Genomic DNA, 16,483 nt, shown 5'->3' with positions numbered 1-16,483 from the left:
GAGACCCCAGGGTGAGAAACAAACTCCTGATCACCAGGAGACTTCTGTCCAGTCTGAGGATTTGCTTTTGCATTAAAACCTTCCTGATTAGAGCCTCCGGGTGAGAGAGTCACAGTGGGATCTGTTACACTGCATGACATGATGTGATCTCCATGTAAAAGTAACATCCCACATCGGGAGATATCAGACCCAGATCTGAGGATCAGAAGTAAAATCCCCCAAGATCCGCAGCAGACGCTCTCACCCTCTCCTGGTTTTCCTATCATCATCCTTTGGATTCTGGGTCCCATTTGGGCAAAGGCCCCAAAGCCTTGAGCCAGCCTCAGGGCCAGAACTCTGTATTGGGTGAGGGTCCAGGTTCCATGCTAAGTCGAGACCCAGGAGGCAGACACAGTCTCTATGCCGAGTCCCCTTTGATGCCCCCAGGTTGGGAGCCGGCCTCCCTGCTGAGACAGGGCATTGGGGTCTGGATCCAGTCTCTGTACGAGGCAGAGGCAGAGGGGTGGGACTGGGCCCTGGCCTCACCAGTGCATCTCCCCCAGACAGGCTGAGTGGGGGGCCGGGGAGATCCTCGCCCGCCATTTGGCCAGCAGTGTGCGAGGTCCCATTTTCTTTATTTTGGCTGTTTTTCGGGGCTTTTATTTTTTAATGTTTGATTTGATTTTTTTTTTTTAATTTATGCATTTAAATTAAATTACATGCAACACCTTGAAAACAATATATAGAGAGATAATTGAACAAGAAGATGAAATATAGGGAAATTAAAAGAAATAATGCATCTGTTTCTATAAGTGGCATCCTCCAACATTAGGGAATTCCAAAACAAAGCTTAAAGGGAAAAGCAAATAAAAAGAAAACACAGGCAGGAAGACTAAGACTATGATTAGATTTTTTTTTTTTCACAAAAATGGAACAAATCAAACATTCCATGAACCAAAATTTTGGGGGGAAAAACCTCCTGAAAATGAACTGAAAACAAAAAAAAAATGTATTTTCCCTACACATCTGTAGTCTGCACTCAAGTAACCTGGGGCTTAGTATGTATAAATGAATGCATATAAGCAGGTGACGTGTATAAATGTGGATAATCCTTCTGAAAGGGTCACTACCAGCCAAGGAGGTGACCCAAAGGAACTATGTGAGAAGCCATCTCACTGCTAGATTCCTCTGCTTGCACTCGGGGAGTGTCCTGATTCCTTATTGGCTCTGGCTGCACTGCAGAAGCTTTCTGATTGGCTGCTTATTGCCAATGACACTACTAGGTTATTAATATTTATTGCACTTCCATACCATCTCTCTTTAATGACCCCTTTCTTCTACACAATACTTCTCTAATGAAGACCGGTCGTGTTCTTGACCTCTGATTAGAATAAGAGAAAATCAGCTATAATGAAGGAGGCTGCAGGTATGTGCCTGTGTAACATACATAGTGACATGGAAATAATGGCAGAAAAGGACAAAATGGTCCATCCAGTCTCTTCACCAATCTTCGGATGGTAATTTGCCACTTTGGTCATGATACCCCATGCTACTGTTAATGCAGTAACTGCCAATCCATGCAGATTACCCCATGCTTTTGTTAAGCGTAGTGACTGCTACTTCATACTGAATACCCCCATGATTCTGTTAAGGGTTGTAACTGCCACTGTTTGCAACTTACAAAAGTCTTTCTGTTAAGGGTTGTAACTCTTATTCCATGCATATTACCCCCATGCTTTCTCTTAAGGCTGGAAACTACTAGGGGTGTGCATTCGTTTTCGCCGTATCTGCGATCCGCAACGTATATGTCAATATTCGTTATATTCGTGGGGAGGTGAAATGCATCGCGACTCCCCATGAATATAAATTATCATCCGTTTAATACGTTGCACGGCACGCACTTTTTTTCACCGCCATTTCGCTATATTTCACAAAATGTCAGCACTCATACTCAAAGGAAAGGGTCAGCGCTGACATTTTGTGAAATACACTGAATGACAGCCAATCGTGCTGTCATTCAGTGCTCTGTGACGATTTTACTGATGACCCAGCACTATATATACTTGAGCACGAGGCGTGCCACGCACTTTCTTAGCAGGGGTGGTCTGGGGAGATGGGCTTTGTGGAAGGAGGCTGCACTAAGAGCAATTTTGGCTAGTTAGGAAAGAGAAAAAAAGCTTTTTATTCTTAATTTGGCTGCAGTGCCTGTGCCAGTTAGCCCTGTTTGTGTTTCATTTAAGCAGTTTATTATTTAGGTGATCTGAGACGGTCTCTGTGTGCCAGGGAGAGAAGCTGCTAGCAGTGCCATTTTTTTTTCATTCATTCTCTGGGCTATGCTGCAAGCAAGCACGATTTGGGTGCTGTGGCTGGGAGAGATATTTGCATTGTAAAATATATTTCATCCATTTTCCTGCTATGCAAACCATTCCAGCTTTTTTAAACTGAGTTTGTGCACTGCACTTCAGTGGGCAGTGCGTAGTTTCACAGACTGAACTTTATTATTGGGACGGTCTGTGCAGTGAAATCCCCAGTCTGCCTCTTTGGTGCTTACAAGCAAGCTGCGTGTGTGTGCGCACACCACACACGTTACATTAGTGACAGTGGGCAATGGGTAGTTTCACAGACTGAACTTTATTATTGGGACGGTCTGTGCAGTGAAATCCCCAGTCTGCCTCTTTTGTGCTTACAAGCAAGCTGCGTGTGTAGGCACACCACACACGTTACATTAGTGACAGTGGGCAATGGGTAGTTTCACAGACTGAACTTTATTATTGGGACGGTCTGTGCAGTGAAATCCCCAGTCTGCCTCTTTTGTGCTTACAAGCAAGCTGCGTGTGTAGGCACACCACACACATTACATTAGTGCATTGCAAGGCACCGTGACAGTGGGCAATGGGTAGTTTCACAGATTGAACTTTATTATTGGGACGGTCTGTGCAGTGAAATCCCCAGTCTGCCTCTTTTGTGCCAATCAGTCAGGGCCTTAAGCCCCTACAAGGGTTTGACCTGACTGCTGTGCCTTGTCAACCAGGCATTATGTCTCTACATGGATTTGACCTCTGTCCTCGATTGCTGTGCCTGTCTGTCCAGGCCTTATGTCCCTACAAGGGTTTGATGTCGACTGCTGTGCCTGTTCGTCCAGGACTTATGTCCCTATGTTGGCTTTACATCTATCCTCAATTGCTGTGCCTGCCCGTCCAGACATTATGTCACTAGGTGGGATTGATCTCTGTCCTCGAATGCTGTGCCTGTCCATCCAGGCCATATGTCCCTACAAGGGTTTCACCTTGACTGCTGTGCCTGTTCGTCCAGGACTTATATCCATTGGTATGCTTGATATCTGTCCTCGACTGCTTGCCTGTCCGTCCAGGCCTTATGTCCCTACAAGGGTTTGACCTTGACTGGTGTGCCTGTTTGTCCAGGCCTTATGTCCCTGCAAGGGTTTGACCTCAAATGCTTTGCCTATCCCTCCAGGCCTTATGTTCCTACAAATGTTTGACATCGACTGCTCTGCCTGTTTGTGGAGGCCTTATGTCCCTAGTTGGGATTGATCTCAACTGCTCTGCCTGTCCATCCAGGCCTTATGTCCCTAGGTGGGATTGACCTCTGTCCGTGACTGCTTTGCCTGTTCTTCCAGGCCATATGTCCCTATGTGGCCTAGACATCTGTCCTAGATTGCTGTTTATGTCCATCCAGGCCTCATGACCCTAGGTGGGATTTATCTCTGTCCTCGATTGCTGTGCCTGTACATCCAGGTCTTATGTCCCTAGCTGGGATTGCTTTCTGTCCTCAACTGCTGTGCCTGTTCATCGAGGCCTTATGTCCCTATGCGGGATTGCCCTCTGTCCTTGAATGCTGTACCTGTCCATCCAGGCCTTATGTCCCTACAAGGCTTTGACCTCGACTGCTGTGCCTGTTCATCCAGGGCTTATGTCCCTAAAGTATTTGACCTTGATTGCTTTGCCTGTCCGTCCAAGCCTTATGCCACTACAAGGGTCTGACCTTGACTGCTGTCCCTGTTCGTCCAGGCCTTATGTCCCTAGGTGTGCTTGTCCTCGACTGCTGTGCCTGTCCATCCAGACCTTATGTCCCTACAAGAGTTTGATCTCGACTGCTGTGCCAGTACGTCCAGGCCTTATGTCCCTACAAGGGTTTGACCGCGACTACTGTACCTGTCCATCCAGGCCTTATGCCCCTACAAGGGTTTGACTTCAACTGCTGTGCATGTCCGTCCAGGCCTTATGTCCCTGGTGGGATTGACCTCTGTCCGCGAGTGCTCTGCCTGTCCATCCAGGATTTATGTCCCAACAAGGGTTTGACCTCGACTGCTGTGCCTGTTCGTCCAGGCCTTATGTCCCAAGGCGTGCTTGAGCTCTGTCCTCAACTGCTGCGCCTGTGCATCCAGGCGTTATGTTCCTACAAGGGTTTGATCTCGATTGCTGTGCCTGTTCTTCCAAGCCTTATGTCCCTAGAAGGGTTTGACCTCGATTGATTTGCCTGTCAATCCAAGACTTATGTCCCTAGGTGGGATTGACCTCTGTCCTTGAATGGTATGCCTGTCCGTCCAGGCCTTATGTCGCTACAAGGGTTTGACCTCGATTGATTTGCCTGTCAATCCAAGACTTATGTCCCTAGGTGGGATTGACCTCTGTCTTCGAATGGTATGCCTGTCCGTCCAGGCCTTATGTCCCCACAAAGTATGGGTTGAGAAAGCAACAGAAACCCCATTTGACACCTCCCAAATTGCCTGTACTGATATTGTGTGAGATCCCACTCTATCCCTCAAATACTGTATTTAAAAACTACTGAAATTCCAGAATTCATTAGCCTGTCAGTCTATTCCTGCTACTCCTGAAGACCCTCATCCTTTCAGTGGGTTTCTCGCAATTGATTTTACTCCTGTCTTTTTGAACAATGGTAAAGGTCTGGGCTTAACCCCCGAGCTCTGTCCTTGCCCTTCAGCTCCCTCTATACAGTCCTCTACTGCTAGCTTTACAACACCTGCTAAATTGAGCTTTCTCATCTTCAATTTATTTTAGATACTTCCCTCATGCTCTGCTTTTCTAACATTTGAAGTGCTGCAGCTCTCTACTCTGGCCTCCCTGATTCTGTACTCTACCCACTGCAACTTTTATGAAACACTGCTGCTCACTGTCTTCGCTGTCTCCCTCACTATTCCTATATTACACCATATATTACTGTTATGCTAATGTTCCATACCAGTTTTTACAGTGTTTACAGTGTTTGCTGTTAATTCACTTTAAATGTATCAAGTTGTTGTAACTGTAAACCGGAGTGAAGGCAACTCCGCTATACTTCGGTATATAAAATATGCTAAATAAATAAAAAAAAAATAATGTGCTTCCGATGCAGTTTTCCTGTCACATGCTGATTCATGCACAAGCTTCTAACTTGTACTTACAAACATATATGTGGTCTGACCTCCCACATTTCCGTAGCTATGTTTTCTTCTCCAGCTTTACAGACCATTTCTCTGCCTGCACCTTAGTTCACTCCCTCTTTCCCCCACCAAAAAGGCCTAGGGATTTTTTATCTTATTTCCGTCCTCTGAAATCCAAAATGCTACTTCTTTTCTTGTCAACTGCTCTATATTCAACTCCTTTCTAATACCTTGCCTCTCCTGTTTTCTTAGCTCACTGTCCAACATTTTTGTACAGTTATTTTGATTGTCACTGTACTTCTTGTTGGGGTTAATAGTATATTAAAATCCTCACTTTAGTCTTAGACGATGGTCAAAAAAGTAAATCAAAAGTTAAGAATTATTCAGAAAGAAATGGAGATTAAAAATGAGAATATCATAATGTCTCTTGATACATGGTGTGTCCCCACTGTGCATATCATGTGTAGTTCTGGTTACCCCATTTCAAAAAAGATATAATGGTTAGTGCAGTTAGTATAGCTGTGTTTAAAAAAGGATTGGATAAGTTCTTGGAGGAGAAGTCCATTAATGGCTATTAATCAATTATACTTAGGGAATAGCCACTGCTATTAATTGCATCAGTAGCATGGGATCTTCTTAGTGTTTGGGTAATTGCCAGGTTCTTGTGGCCTGGTTTGGCCTCTGTTGGAAACAGGATGCTGGGCTTGATGGACCCTTGGTCTGACCCAGTATGGCATTTTCTTATGTTCTTATGTTCTTATGAAGGCTGTCTAACAAAGCCGTTGGGGCAACAAAAGAAAGATTAGAAGCCAATATGTCCAAATTCCGATCTTTAATTGAAGACTAAAATGTAACGGCGCCCGACTCAGGCCGAGTTTCGCCCAATTGCTTTCCTGTCAGTCCAGGCCTTATGTCCCTATAAGGGTTTGACTGCGACTGCTGTGCCTGTTCATCCAGGCCTTATGTGCTTAGGTGGAATTGACCTCTGTCCTCGAATAATGTGCCAGTCCGTCAGGACCTTAAGTCCCTACGTGGGTTTGACCTCGACTGCTGTGCCTGTTCGTCCACGCCTTATGTCCCTTCGTGGGCTTTGACCTCTGTCCTCGATTGCAGTGCCTGTCTGTCCAGGCCTTATGTCCCTACAAGGGTTTGACATCGACTGCTGTGCCTGTTCGTCCAAGCCTTATGTCCCAAAGTGGAATACAACTCTGTCCTTGAATGCTGTGCCTGTCAATCCAGGACTTATGTTCCTACAAGTGTTTGAGCTCAATTGCTGTGCCTGTTCGTCCAGGCCTTATGTCCTTACAAAGGTTGGACCTCGATTGCTGTGTCTGTCCGTCCAGGTATTATGTCCCCACAAGTGTTTGACTTAGATTGTAAGAACTCTGGGGATAGGGAAATACCTATAGTACCTGAATATAATCTACTTTGAAGTGATGGAAAAGCGTGAAAAGTGGAATAAATTTAAATTAAAAAAAAAATTGCTGTGCCTCTTATTCCAGGCCCTATATCCCTACAAGGGTTTGAACTTGACTGCTGTGCCTGTTCGTCCAGGCCTTATGTCCCTACAAATGTTGGACCATGACTGCTTTGCCTGTCCATCCAGACCTTATGTCCCTACAAGGGTTTGACCTCAACTGCTGTGCCTGTTCATCCAGGCCTTATGTCCCTACAAGGGTTTGACCTCAATTGCTTAACTGTCCGTCCAGGCCTTATGTCCAACAAGGGTTTCACCTTGACTGCTGTGCCTGTTCATCCAGGCCTTATGTGCCTAGGTGGAATTGACCTCTGTCCTCGAATGATGTGCCTATCAGTCAGGGCCTTAAGCCCCTACAAGGGTTTGACCTGACTGCTGTGCCTTGTCAAACAGGCATTATGTCTCTACATAGATTTGACCTCTGTCCTCGATTGCTGTGCCTGTCTGTCCAGGCCTTATGTCCCTACAAGGGTTTGATGTTGACTGCTGTGCCTGTTCGTCCAGGAATTATATCCATTGGTATGCTTGATATCTGTCCTCGACTGCTGTGCCTGTCCATCCAGGCCTTATGTCCCTACAAGGGTTTGAGCTAGACTGCTGTGCCTGTCCTGCCAGGCCTTATGTACCTACAAGGGTTTGACCTTGACTGGTGTGCCTGTTCGTCCAGGCCTTATGTCCCTGCAAGGGTTTGACCTCAAATGCTTTGCCTGTCCCTCCAGGCCTTATGTCCCTACAAATGTTTGACATCGACTGCTCTGCCTGTTTGTGGAGGCCTTATGTCCCTAGTTGGGATTGATCTCTGTCCTCAACTGCTCTGCCTGTCCATCCAGGCCTTATGTCCCTAGGTGGGATTGACCTCTGTCCACGACTGCTTTGCCTGTTCTTCCAGGCCGTATGTCCCTATGTGGCCTAGACGTCTGTCCTAGATTGCTGTTTATGTCCATCCAGGCCTCATGACCCTTGGTGGGATTGACCTCTGTCCTCGATTGCTGTGCCTGTACATCCAGGTCTTATGTCCCTAGCAGGGATTGCCCTCTGTCCTCAACTGCTGTGCCTGTTCATCGAGGCCTAGTCCCTATGTGGGATTGCACTCTGTCCTTGAATGCTGTACCTGTCCGTCCAGGCCTTATGTCCCTACAAGGCTTTGACCTCGACTGCTGTGCCTGTTCGTCCAGGCCTTATGTCCCTAAAGTATTTGACCTTGATTGCTTTGCCTGTCCGTCCAAGCCTTATGCCACTACAAGGGTCTGACCTCGACTGCTGTCCCTGTTCATCCAGGCCTTATGTCCCTAGGTGTGCTTGTCCTCGACTGCTGTGCCTGTCCATCCAGGCTTTATGTCCCTACAAGGGTTTGATCTCGACTGCTGTGCAGGTATGTCCAGGCTTATGTCCCTACAAGGGTTTGACCTCGACTACTCTACCTGTCCATCAAGGCCTTATGTCCCAACAAGGGTTTGACCTCGACTGCTGTGCCTGTTTGTCCACGTCTTATGTCCCTTCGTGGGCTTGACCTCTGTCCTCGATTGCAGTGCCTGTCTGTCCAGGCCTTATGTCCCTACAAGGGTTTGACATCGACTGCTGTGCCTGTTCGTCCAGGCATTATGTCCCTACGTTAGCTTGACCTCTGCCCTTGATTGCTGTGCCTGTCCATCCAGGCATTGTTCCTAGGTGGGATTGACCTCTGTCCTCGACTGATGTGCCTGTTCGTCCAGGCCTTATGTGAATAGCTGGGATTGCCCTCTCTCCTCGATTGCTGTACCTGTCTGTCAAGGCATTGTTCCTAGGTAGGATTGACCTCTGTCCTCGATTGCTTTGCTTGTCCTTTCAGTCCTTATGTCCCTACAAGGGTTGGACTTAGATTGTAAGCCCTCTGGGGATAGGGAAATACCTACAGTAGCTGAATGTAATCCACTTTGAAGGTCTGGAAAAGCGTGAAAAGTGGAATATAAATAAATTAAAAAAAAAAAATTGCTGTGCCTGTCCTTCAAGGCCTTATGTCCCTACAAGAGTTGGACTTAGATTGTAAGCCCTCTGGCGATAGGGAAATACCTACAGTACCTGAATGTAATCGACTTTGAAATGCTGGAAAAGCGTGAAAAGCGGAATATAAATAAATTAAAAAACAAAATTGCTGTGCCTGTCATTCCAGGCCTTATGTCCCTAGAAGGGTTTGAACTTTACTGCTGTGCCTGTTCACCCAGGCCATATGTCCCTACAGGGGTTTGTCCTCAATTGCTTTCCTGTCCGTCCAGGCTTATGTCCCTTCAAGGGTTTGACCTCAACTGCAGTGCTTGTTCTTCCAGGCCTAAAATCCTAAGTGGGCTTGACCTCTGTCCTCGATTGCTATGCCTGTCCATCGAGGCATTATGTCCCTAGAATGGGATTGACCTCTGTCCTCAAATGCTGTGCCTGTCCGTCAAGGCCTTATGTCCCTACAAGGGTTTGACCTCGGCTGCTGTGCCTGTTCTTCCAGTTCTTGTGTACCTTGGTGTGTTTTACCTATGTCCTCAACTGCTGTGCCTGTCCATCCAGGCCTTATGTCCCTACAAGGGTTGGAGCTCGACTACTGTGCCTGTCCGTCCAGGCCTTATGTCCCTACAAGGGTTTGACCTCAATTGCTTTGCCTGTCCGTCCAGGCCTTATGTCCCTACAAGCATTTGAACTCAATTGCTTTGCCTGTCCGTTTAGGCCTTATACCCCTACAAGGGTTTGACGTTGACTCCTGTGCCTGTTCGTCCAAGCCTTATGTCCCTAGGAGTGCTTTACATCTGTTCTTGACTCCTGTGCCTGTCCATCCAGGCCTTATTTACCTACAAGGGTTTGAGCTCGACTGCAGTGCCTGTCCGTCCAGGCCTTATGTCCCTACAAGGGTTTGAGCTTGACTGCTGTGCCTGTCCATCCAGGCCTTATGTCCCTACAAGCGTTTGACCTCGATTGCTTTGCCTGTCTGTCCAGGCCTTATACTCCTACAGAGGTTTGACCTCAAATGCTGTGCCAGTCTGTCCAGGCCTTATGTCCCTACAAGGGATTAACCTCAACGGCTGTGCCTGTTCGTCCAGGCCTTTTGTCCCTACAAGGGCTTGACCTCGATTGCTTTGCCTGTCCATCCATTCCTTATGTCGATACAAGGGTTTGCCCTCGACTGTTGTGCCTGTTTTTCCAGGCCGTATATCCCTACATGGGTTTGACCTCTGTCCTCGATTTCTGTGCCTGTCTGTCTAGGCATCATGTCCCTAGGTGGGATTGACCTCTCTCCTTGTTTGCTGTGCCTGTCCGTCCAGGCCTTATGTCCCTACAAGGGTTTGAGCTCGACTGCTGTGCCTGTCTGACCAGGCCTTATGTCTCTACAAGGGTTTGACCTTGACTGCTGTGCCTGTTCGTCCAGGCCTTATGTCCCTACATCGGCTTGACCTCTGTCCTAGATTGCTGTTCCTGTCCATCCAGGCATTGTCCCTAGGTGGGACTGACCTCTGTCCTCGAATGCTATGCCTCTCCATCCAGGCTTTATATCCCTACAAAGGGTTGACCTTGACTGCTATACCTGTTTATCCAGGACTTATGTCCTTGGTGTGCTTGACCTCTGTCCTTGACTGCTGTGCCTGCCCGTCTAGGCTTATGTCCCTACAAGGGTTTGACCTTGACTGCTGTGCCTGCCCGTCTAGGCTTATGTCCCTACAAGGGTTTGACCTCGACTGCTGTGCCTGTTTGTCTAGGCCTTATGTCCCTAAGTAGGATTGACCTCTGTCCTCGACTGCTCTGCCTGTTTGTCCAGGCCGTATGTACCTAGTTGGGATTGACCTCTGTCCTCGACTGCTGTGCCTGTTCATCCAGGCTTTATGTCCCTAGCTGGGATTGCCCTCTGTCCTCGATTGCTGTGCCTGTCCGTCAAGGCATGTCCCTAGGTGGGATTGACCTCTGTCCTCGATTGCTGTGCCTGTCCATCCAGGCCTTATGTCCTTACAAGGGTTTGACCTCCACTGTTGCTCCTGTTTGTCCAGGACTTATGTCCCTTGGTATGCTTGACTTCTGTCCTCGACTGCTGTGCCTTTCTGTCCAGCCCTTATGTCCCTTAAATGGTTTCAGCTTGACTGCTGTGCCTGTCTGTCCAGGCCTTATGTCCTTACAAGGGTTTGACCTCGACTGCTCTGCCTGTCCATCCAGGCCTTATGTCCCTAGGTGGGATTGACCTCTGTCCTGGACTGCTTTTCCTGTTTGTCCAGGCCATATGTCCCTATGTGGGCTTGACCTCTGTCCTCGATTGCTGTTCCTGTCCATTCAGGCCTTATGTCCCTAGTTGGGATTGACCTCTTTCCTCAATTGCTGTGCCTCTCTGTCCATGCCTTATTACCCTAGCTAGGATTTTATTCTGACTTCGAATGCTGTGCCTGTCCATCCAGACCTTATGTCTCTATGTGGGATTGACCTCTGTTCTCGAATGCTGTGCCTGTCCATCCAGGCGTTATGTCCCTACAAAGGTTTGAACTCAACTACTGTGCCTGTTCATCCAGGACTTATGTCCCTACAAGGGTTTGACCCCGACTGCTGTGCTTGTCTTTCCAGGCCTTATGATCCTTGGTGGGATTGACCTCTGACCTCGATTGATATGGCTATTCATCTAGGTCTTATGTCCCTACATGGGTTGGATTTAGGGGTATAGGGAAATACCCACATTACCTGAATGTAATCCACTTTTAAGTGCTAGAAAAGCGTGAAAAGCAGAATATAAATAAATTAAAAAACAAAATTGCTGTGCCTGTCCTTCCAGGCCTTATGTGCCTACAAGGGTTTGAACTTGACTGCTATGCCTGTTTCCCCAGGCCTTATGTCCCTACAAGGGTTGGACAGATTGTAAGCCTTCTGGGGATAGGGAAATACCTACAGTACCTGAATGTAATCCACTTTGAAGTGCTGGAAAAGCGTGAAAAGCGGAATATACATAAATAAAAAAAAATTGCTGTGCCTGTCATTCCAGGCCTTATGTCCCTACAATGGTTTGAACTTGACAGCTGTGCCTGTTCATCCAGGCCTTATTTCCCTACAAGGGTTTGACCTCGACTGCTGTGCCTATTTGTCCAGGCCTTATGTGCTTAGGAGGAATTGACCTCTGTCCTCGTATGATGTGCCTGTCCGTCAGGGCCTTAAGTCCCTACAAGGGTTTGACCTCGACTGCTGTGCCTGCTCATCCACACCTTATTTCCCTGCGTGGGCTTGACCTCTGTCCTCGATTGCTGTGCCTGTCTGTCCAGGCCTTATATCCCTACAAGGGTTTGACCTTGACTGCTGTGCCTGTTCTTCCAGGCCTTATGTCCCTACGTCGGCTTGAAATCTGTCCTCAATTGCTCTGCCTTTCCTTCCAGGCATTATGTCCCTAGGGGGGATTGACCTCTGTCCTCAAATGCTGTGCCTTTCCGTCCAGACCTTATGTCCCTACAAGGGTTTGACCTCGATTGCTTTGCCTGTCCTCGACTGGTCTGCCTGTCCATCCAGGCCTTATGTCCCTGGCTCATATTGCCCTCTTTCCTCGATTGCTGTGCCTGTCTGTGCAGGCCTTATGTCCCTAGTTGGGATTGCCCTCTGAACTTGATTACTCTGCCTGTCCGTCCAGGCCTTATGTCTCTAGGTGGTATTGACCTCTGTCCTCGAATGCTGTGCCTGTCCATCCAGGCATTATGTCCCTACAAGGGTTTGAACTCGACTACTGTGCCTGTCCGTCCAGGCCTTGTGTCCCTAAAGGGTTGGATCTCGATTTTTGTGCCTGTCCGGCCAGGCCTTATGTCCCCACTAGGGTTTGACTTAGATTGGAAGCCCTATGGGTATAGGGAAAAACCTACAATACCTGAACGTAATCCCCTTTGAAGTGCTGGAAAAGTGTGAATAGCAGAAAATAAATAAATAAAAAATTGCTGTACCTATCCTTCCAGGTCTTATGTCCCTACAAGGGTTTGACCTCGACTGCTGTGCCTGTTCATCTAGGCCTTATGGCCCAACAAGGGTTTGACCCCGACTGCTGTGCTTGTTCGTTCTGGCCTTATGATCCTAGGTGGGATTGACCTCTGTCCTCGACTGCTGTGCCTGTCCTTCCAGGCCTTATGACCCTAGGTGGGAGTGAACTTTGACCTCGATTGATGTGGCTATCCGTCTAGGCCTTATGTCCCTAGGTGGGATCGCCCTCTGTCCTTTAATGCTATGCCTATTCATCCAGGCCTTATGTACCTACGTGGGCTTGACCTCTGTCCTCGATTGCTGTGCCTGTCTGTCCAAGCCTTAAATCCCTGCAAGGGTTTGACTTCGACTGCTGTGCCTGTTTGTCCAGGCCTTATGACCCTACATTGGATTGACCTCTGTCCTTGTTTGCTGTGTCTGTCCTTCCAGGCCTTATGTCCTTAAGTGGGATTGCCCTCTGTCCTCAACTGTTGTGCCTGTTCGTCCAGGCCTTATGTCCCTTCAAGTGTTTGACCTCGATTGCTTTGCCTGTCCATCCTGGCCTTATGTAGCTACAAGGGTTTGACCTCGACTGCTATACCTGTTCGTCCAGGCCTTATGTCCCTACAAGGGTTTAACTTCGACTGCTGTGCCTGTCCATACAGGCCTTATGAACCTAGGTGGTTGGTCTCTGTCCTCGATTGCTGTGCCTGTCCGTCTAAGCCTTATGTCCCTAGCTGTGATTTCCCTCTGTCCTCGAATGCTGTGCCTGTCCGTCCAGTCCTTATGTCCCTAAAAGGGTTTGACTTAGATTGTAAGCTCTCTGTGGATAGGGAAATACCTAAAGTACCTGAATGTAATCCACTTTGAATTGCTGGAAAAGTGTGAAATGCAGAATATAAATAAATTAAAAATAAATAAATTGCTGTACCTGTCCTTCCAGGCCTTATGTCCCTACAAGGGTTTGACCTCGACTGCTGCTCCTGTTCATCCAGGCCTCATGTCCCTACAAGGTTTGACCTCAATTGCTTTCCTGTCCGTCCAGGCCTTATGTCCCTAGAAGGGTTTGACCCCGACTACTGTGCTTGTTCGTCCAGGTCTTATGTCCCTAGGTGGGATTGACCTCTGTCCTCAACTGCTGTGCCTGTCCTTCCAGACCTTATGACCCTAGGTGGGATTGACCTCTTACTTCGATTGATGTGGCTATCTGTATAGGCCTTATGTCACTAGGTGGGATTGCCCTCTGTCCTTGAGTGCTGTTCCTTTCCATCCAGGCCTTATGTCCCTACAAGGGTTTGACCTTGACTGCTACCCTGTCCTTCGAAGCCTTATGTCCCTTGTTGGGATTGACCTCTGTCCTCGCATGCTGTGCCTATCCGTGCAGGCATTATGTCCCTACAAGGGTTTGATCTCGACTGCTGTGCCTATTCATCCAGGCCTTATGTCCCTACGTGGGCTTGACCTCTGTCCTTGATTGTTGTGCCTGTCTGTCCAGGCCTTAAATCCCTCAAGGGTTTGACCTTGACTGCTGTGCCTGTTCGTCCAGGCCTTATGTCCCTACATCGGCTTGGCCTCTGTCCTCGTTTGCTGTACCTGTCCTTCCAGGCATTATGTCCCTAGGTGGGATTGACATCTGTCCTCGACTGCTGTGCCTGTCCGTCCAGGCCTTATGACCCTAGATGGTTGGCCTCTGTCCTCAATTGCTGTGCCTGTCCATCCAAGCCTTATGTCCCTAGGTGGGATTGCCCTTTGTCCTTGAATGCTGTGCATGTCCGTCCAGGCCTTATGTCACTACAAATGTTTGCTTTGCCTCACCGTCCAGGCCTTATGTCCCTAAAAGGGTTTGACATCTACTGCTGTGCCTGGTCTTCCAGGCCTTTTGACCCAAGGTTGGATTGATCTCTGTCCTTGAATGCTGTGCCTGTCCATCCAGGCCTTATGTCCCTATAAGGGTTTGACCTCGACTTCTGTGCCTGTTCGTCCAGGCCTTATGTCCCTTCATGAGCTTGACCTCAACTGCTGTGGCTGCCAATCCAAGCATTATGACCCTAGGTGGGAATGACCTCTGTCCTCCATTGGTGTGCCTGTCCGTCCAGGCCTTATATCCCTACAAGGGTTTGACTTATTGAAAGCCCTCTGGGGATAGGGAAATACCTACAGTACCTGAATGTAATCCACTTTGAAGTGCTGTAAAAGCAGGAAAAGCGTATTAAAAATAAATAAATAAATACATAAAAAATTCTATGCCTGTCCTTCCAGGCCTTATGTCTTTACAAGGGTTTGACCTTGACTGCTGTGCCTGTTCGTCCAGGCCTTATGTCCCTACAAGGGTTTAACTTCGACTGCTGTGCCTGTCCTTTCAGGCATTATGACCTTCAGTGGGATTGCCCCCTGTCTTCAAATGCTGTGCCTGACCATCCAGGCCTTATGTCCCTACAAGGGTTTGACCTCGATTGCTTTGCCTGTCCGTTCAGACGTTATGTCCCTAGGTGGGATTGCCCCCTGTCTTAAAATGCTGTGCCTGACCGTCCAGGCATTATGTCCCTACAAGGGTTTGACCTCAATTGCTTTGCCTGTCCATCCAGGCTTTATGTCCCTAGGTGGGATTGACCTCTGTCCTCGACTGCTGTGCCTGTCCGTCCAGGCCTTATGTCCAGTCCTAATGGCTGAACCCTTCTTGCAAAGGGAAACCTCAGTCTCTGCAATTCAAACTAGTAATCCTTCATAGCATGGATCCTTAAATAAAACAAACAGTTTTCTTTAGTTTCAGGGCAGAGAAGAGAACTTCCTCCGTCTTGCTTATGAAGTCATGATCTGTTTGCAAATGCTTAAATCCTAACAATTTGTACCATTATACACTCTCTGAGCCAGCCCATTCCAGAGAGCCCTTTCCTGCTCAAAGGAAAGGGAACTCTCCCTGTTGTTGCAGCCAATCTCTTAGCACCTGTTGACCCATGTTCAGAATGAGAAAAGAGCTCCAAGTACTTAGACTGTGGCAAACAGAGTGAGACCATGCTCACAGTGAGACCCTGCTCCAGGTCGTCACGCTTTGAAGGCTCGTGCTCCCCTCTAGGGGCCAACCCATTCCGGGGAGCCCTTCCCAGCTCAAAGGAAAGGGAACTCTCCCTGGGTATAGCCAGCCTGTATCTATCCTCTGACCCATGTTGAACCGCTGTTTACATGGTAACCTCCTCTGCCTCGGCCTTGACAATTCTCATTTGAATATCTGCTAACTCCACCAGATTTTAAAAGACCAGCAAGAGCTCACTATAAGCCAACAGAAACACCCCACTCTAGATGCCAACCCATTCTAGGGAGCCCTTTCCTGCACAAAGGAAAGGGAACTCTCCCGGGTGTAGCCAGCCTGTATCTACCCTCTGCCTCTGTACCTTGCTGCCATACACCAGATGACTCACTCAACTCCTTGTGGTGTTCTTGCCACTCTCATGGTTCCTCAGTGTGTTGGTGCTAGTCTTTCTGCTTGCTATGTTCCCCCTTCATTGTGCTGTAGGATGTCAGTGCCAGTTGTCTTGCCACTTTTTCCTGTCGTGCTGCCTTCGAGGGCTCATACATCTGTTATCGGTGCTCTCTTTTGAAGCTGTGGTGTGTTTTTGACACTCTCGCTGCTGCTTTGTGCCTCTATTAAAGCATTCTTGCCACTCCTGGTACCCCTTTGCCCCTTTAAAGTACCTTAGACTATTCAT

At 48.0% G+C, this 16,483-nt stretch overlaps 1 protein-coding gene across 4 annotated transcripts in view; it reads right to left on the bottom strand.

Moving 5' to 3' along the window:
* LOC115079368 (leucine-rich repeat and coiled-coil domain-containing protein PF07_0014-like) overlaps positions 1-16,483 on the bottom strand; it is a 127,677-nt gene that overhangs the window by 58,543 nt on the left and 52,651 nt on the right. The window lies entirely within an intron of this gene.

Source organism: Rhinatrema bivittatum, chromosome 1 (assembly GCF_901001135.1).
Source record: "Rhinatrema bivittatum chromosome 1, aRhiBiv1.1, whole genome shotgun sequence".
Lineage (NCBI taxonomy): Eukaryota > Metazoa > Chordata > Amphibia > Gymnophiona > Rhinatrematidae > Rhinatrema > Rhinatrema bivittatum.
The sequence above is the reverse complement of the archived record's forward strand: the minus strand, read 5'-3'. Positions and strand labels throughout refer to the sequence as shown.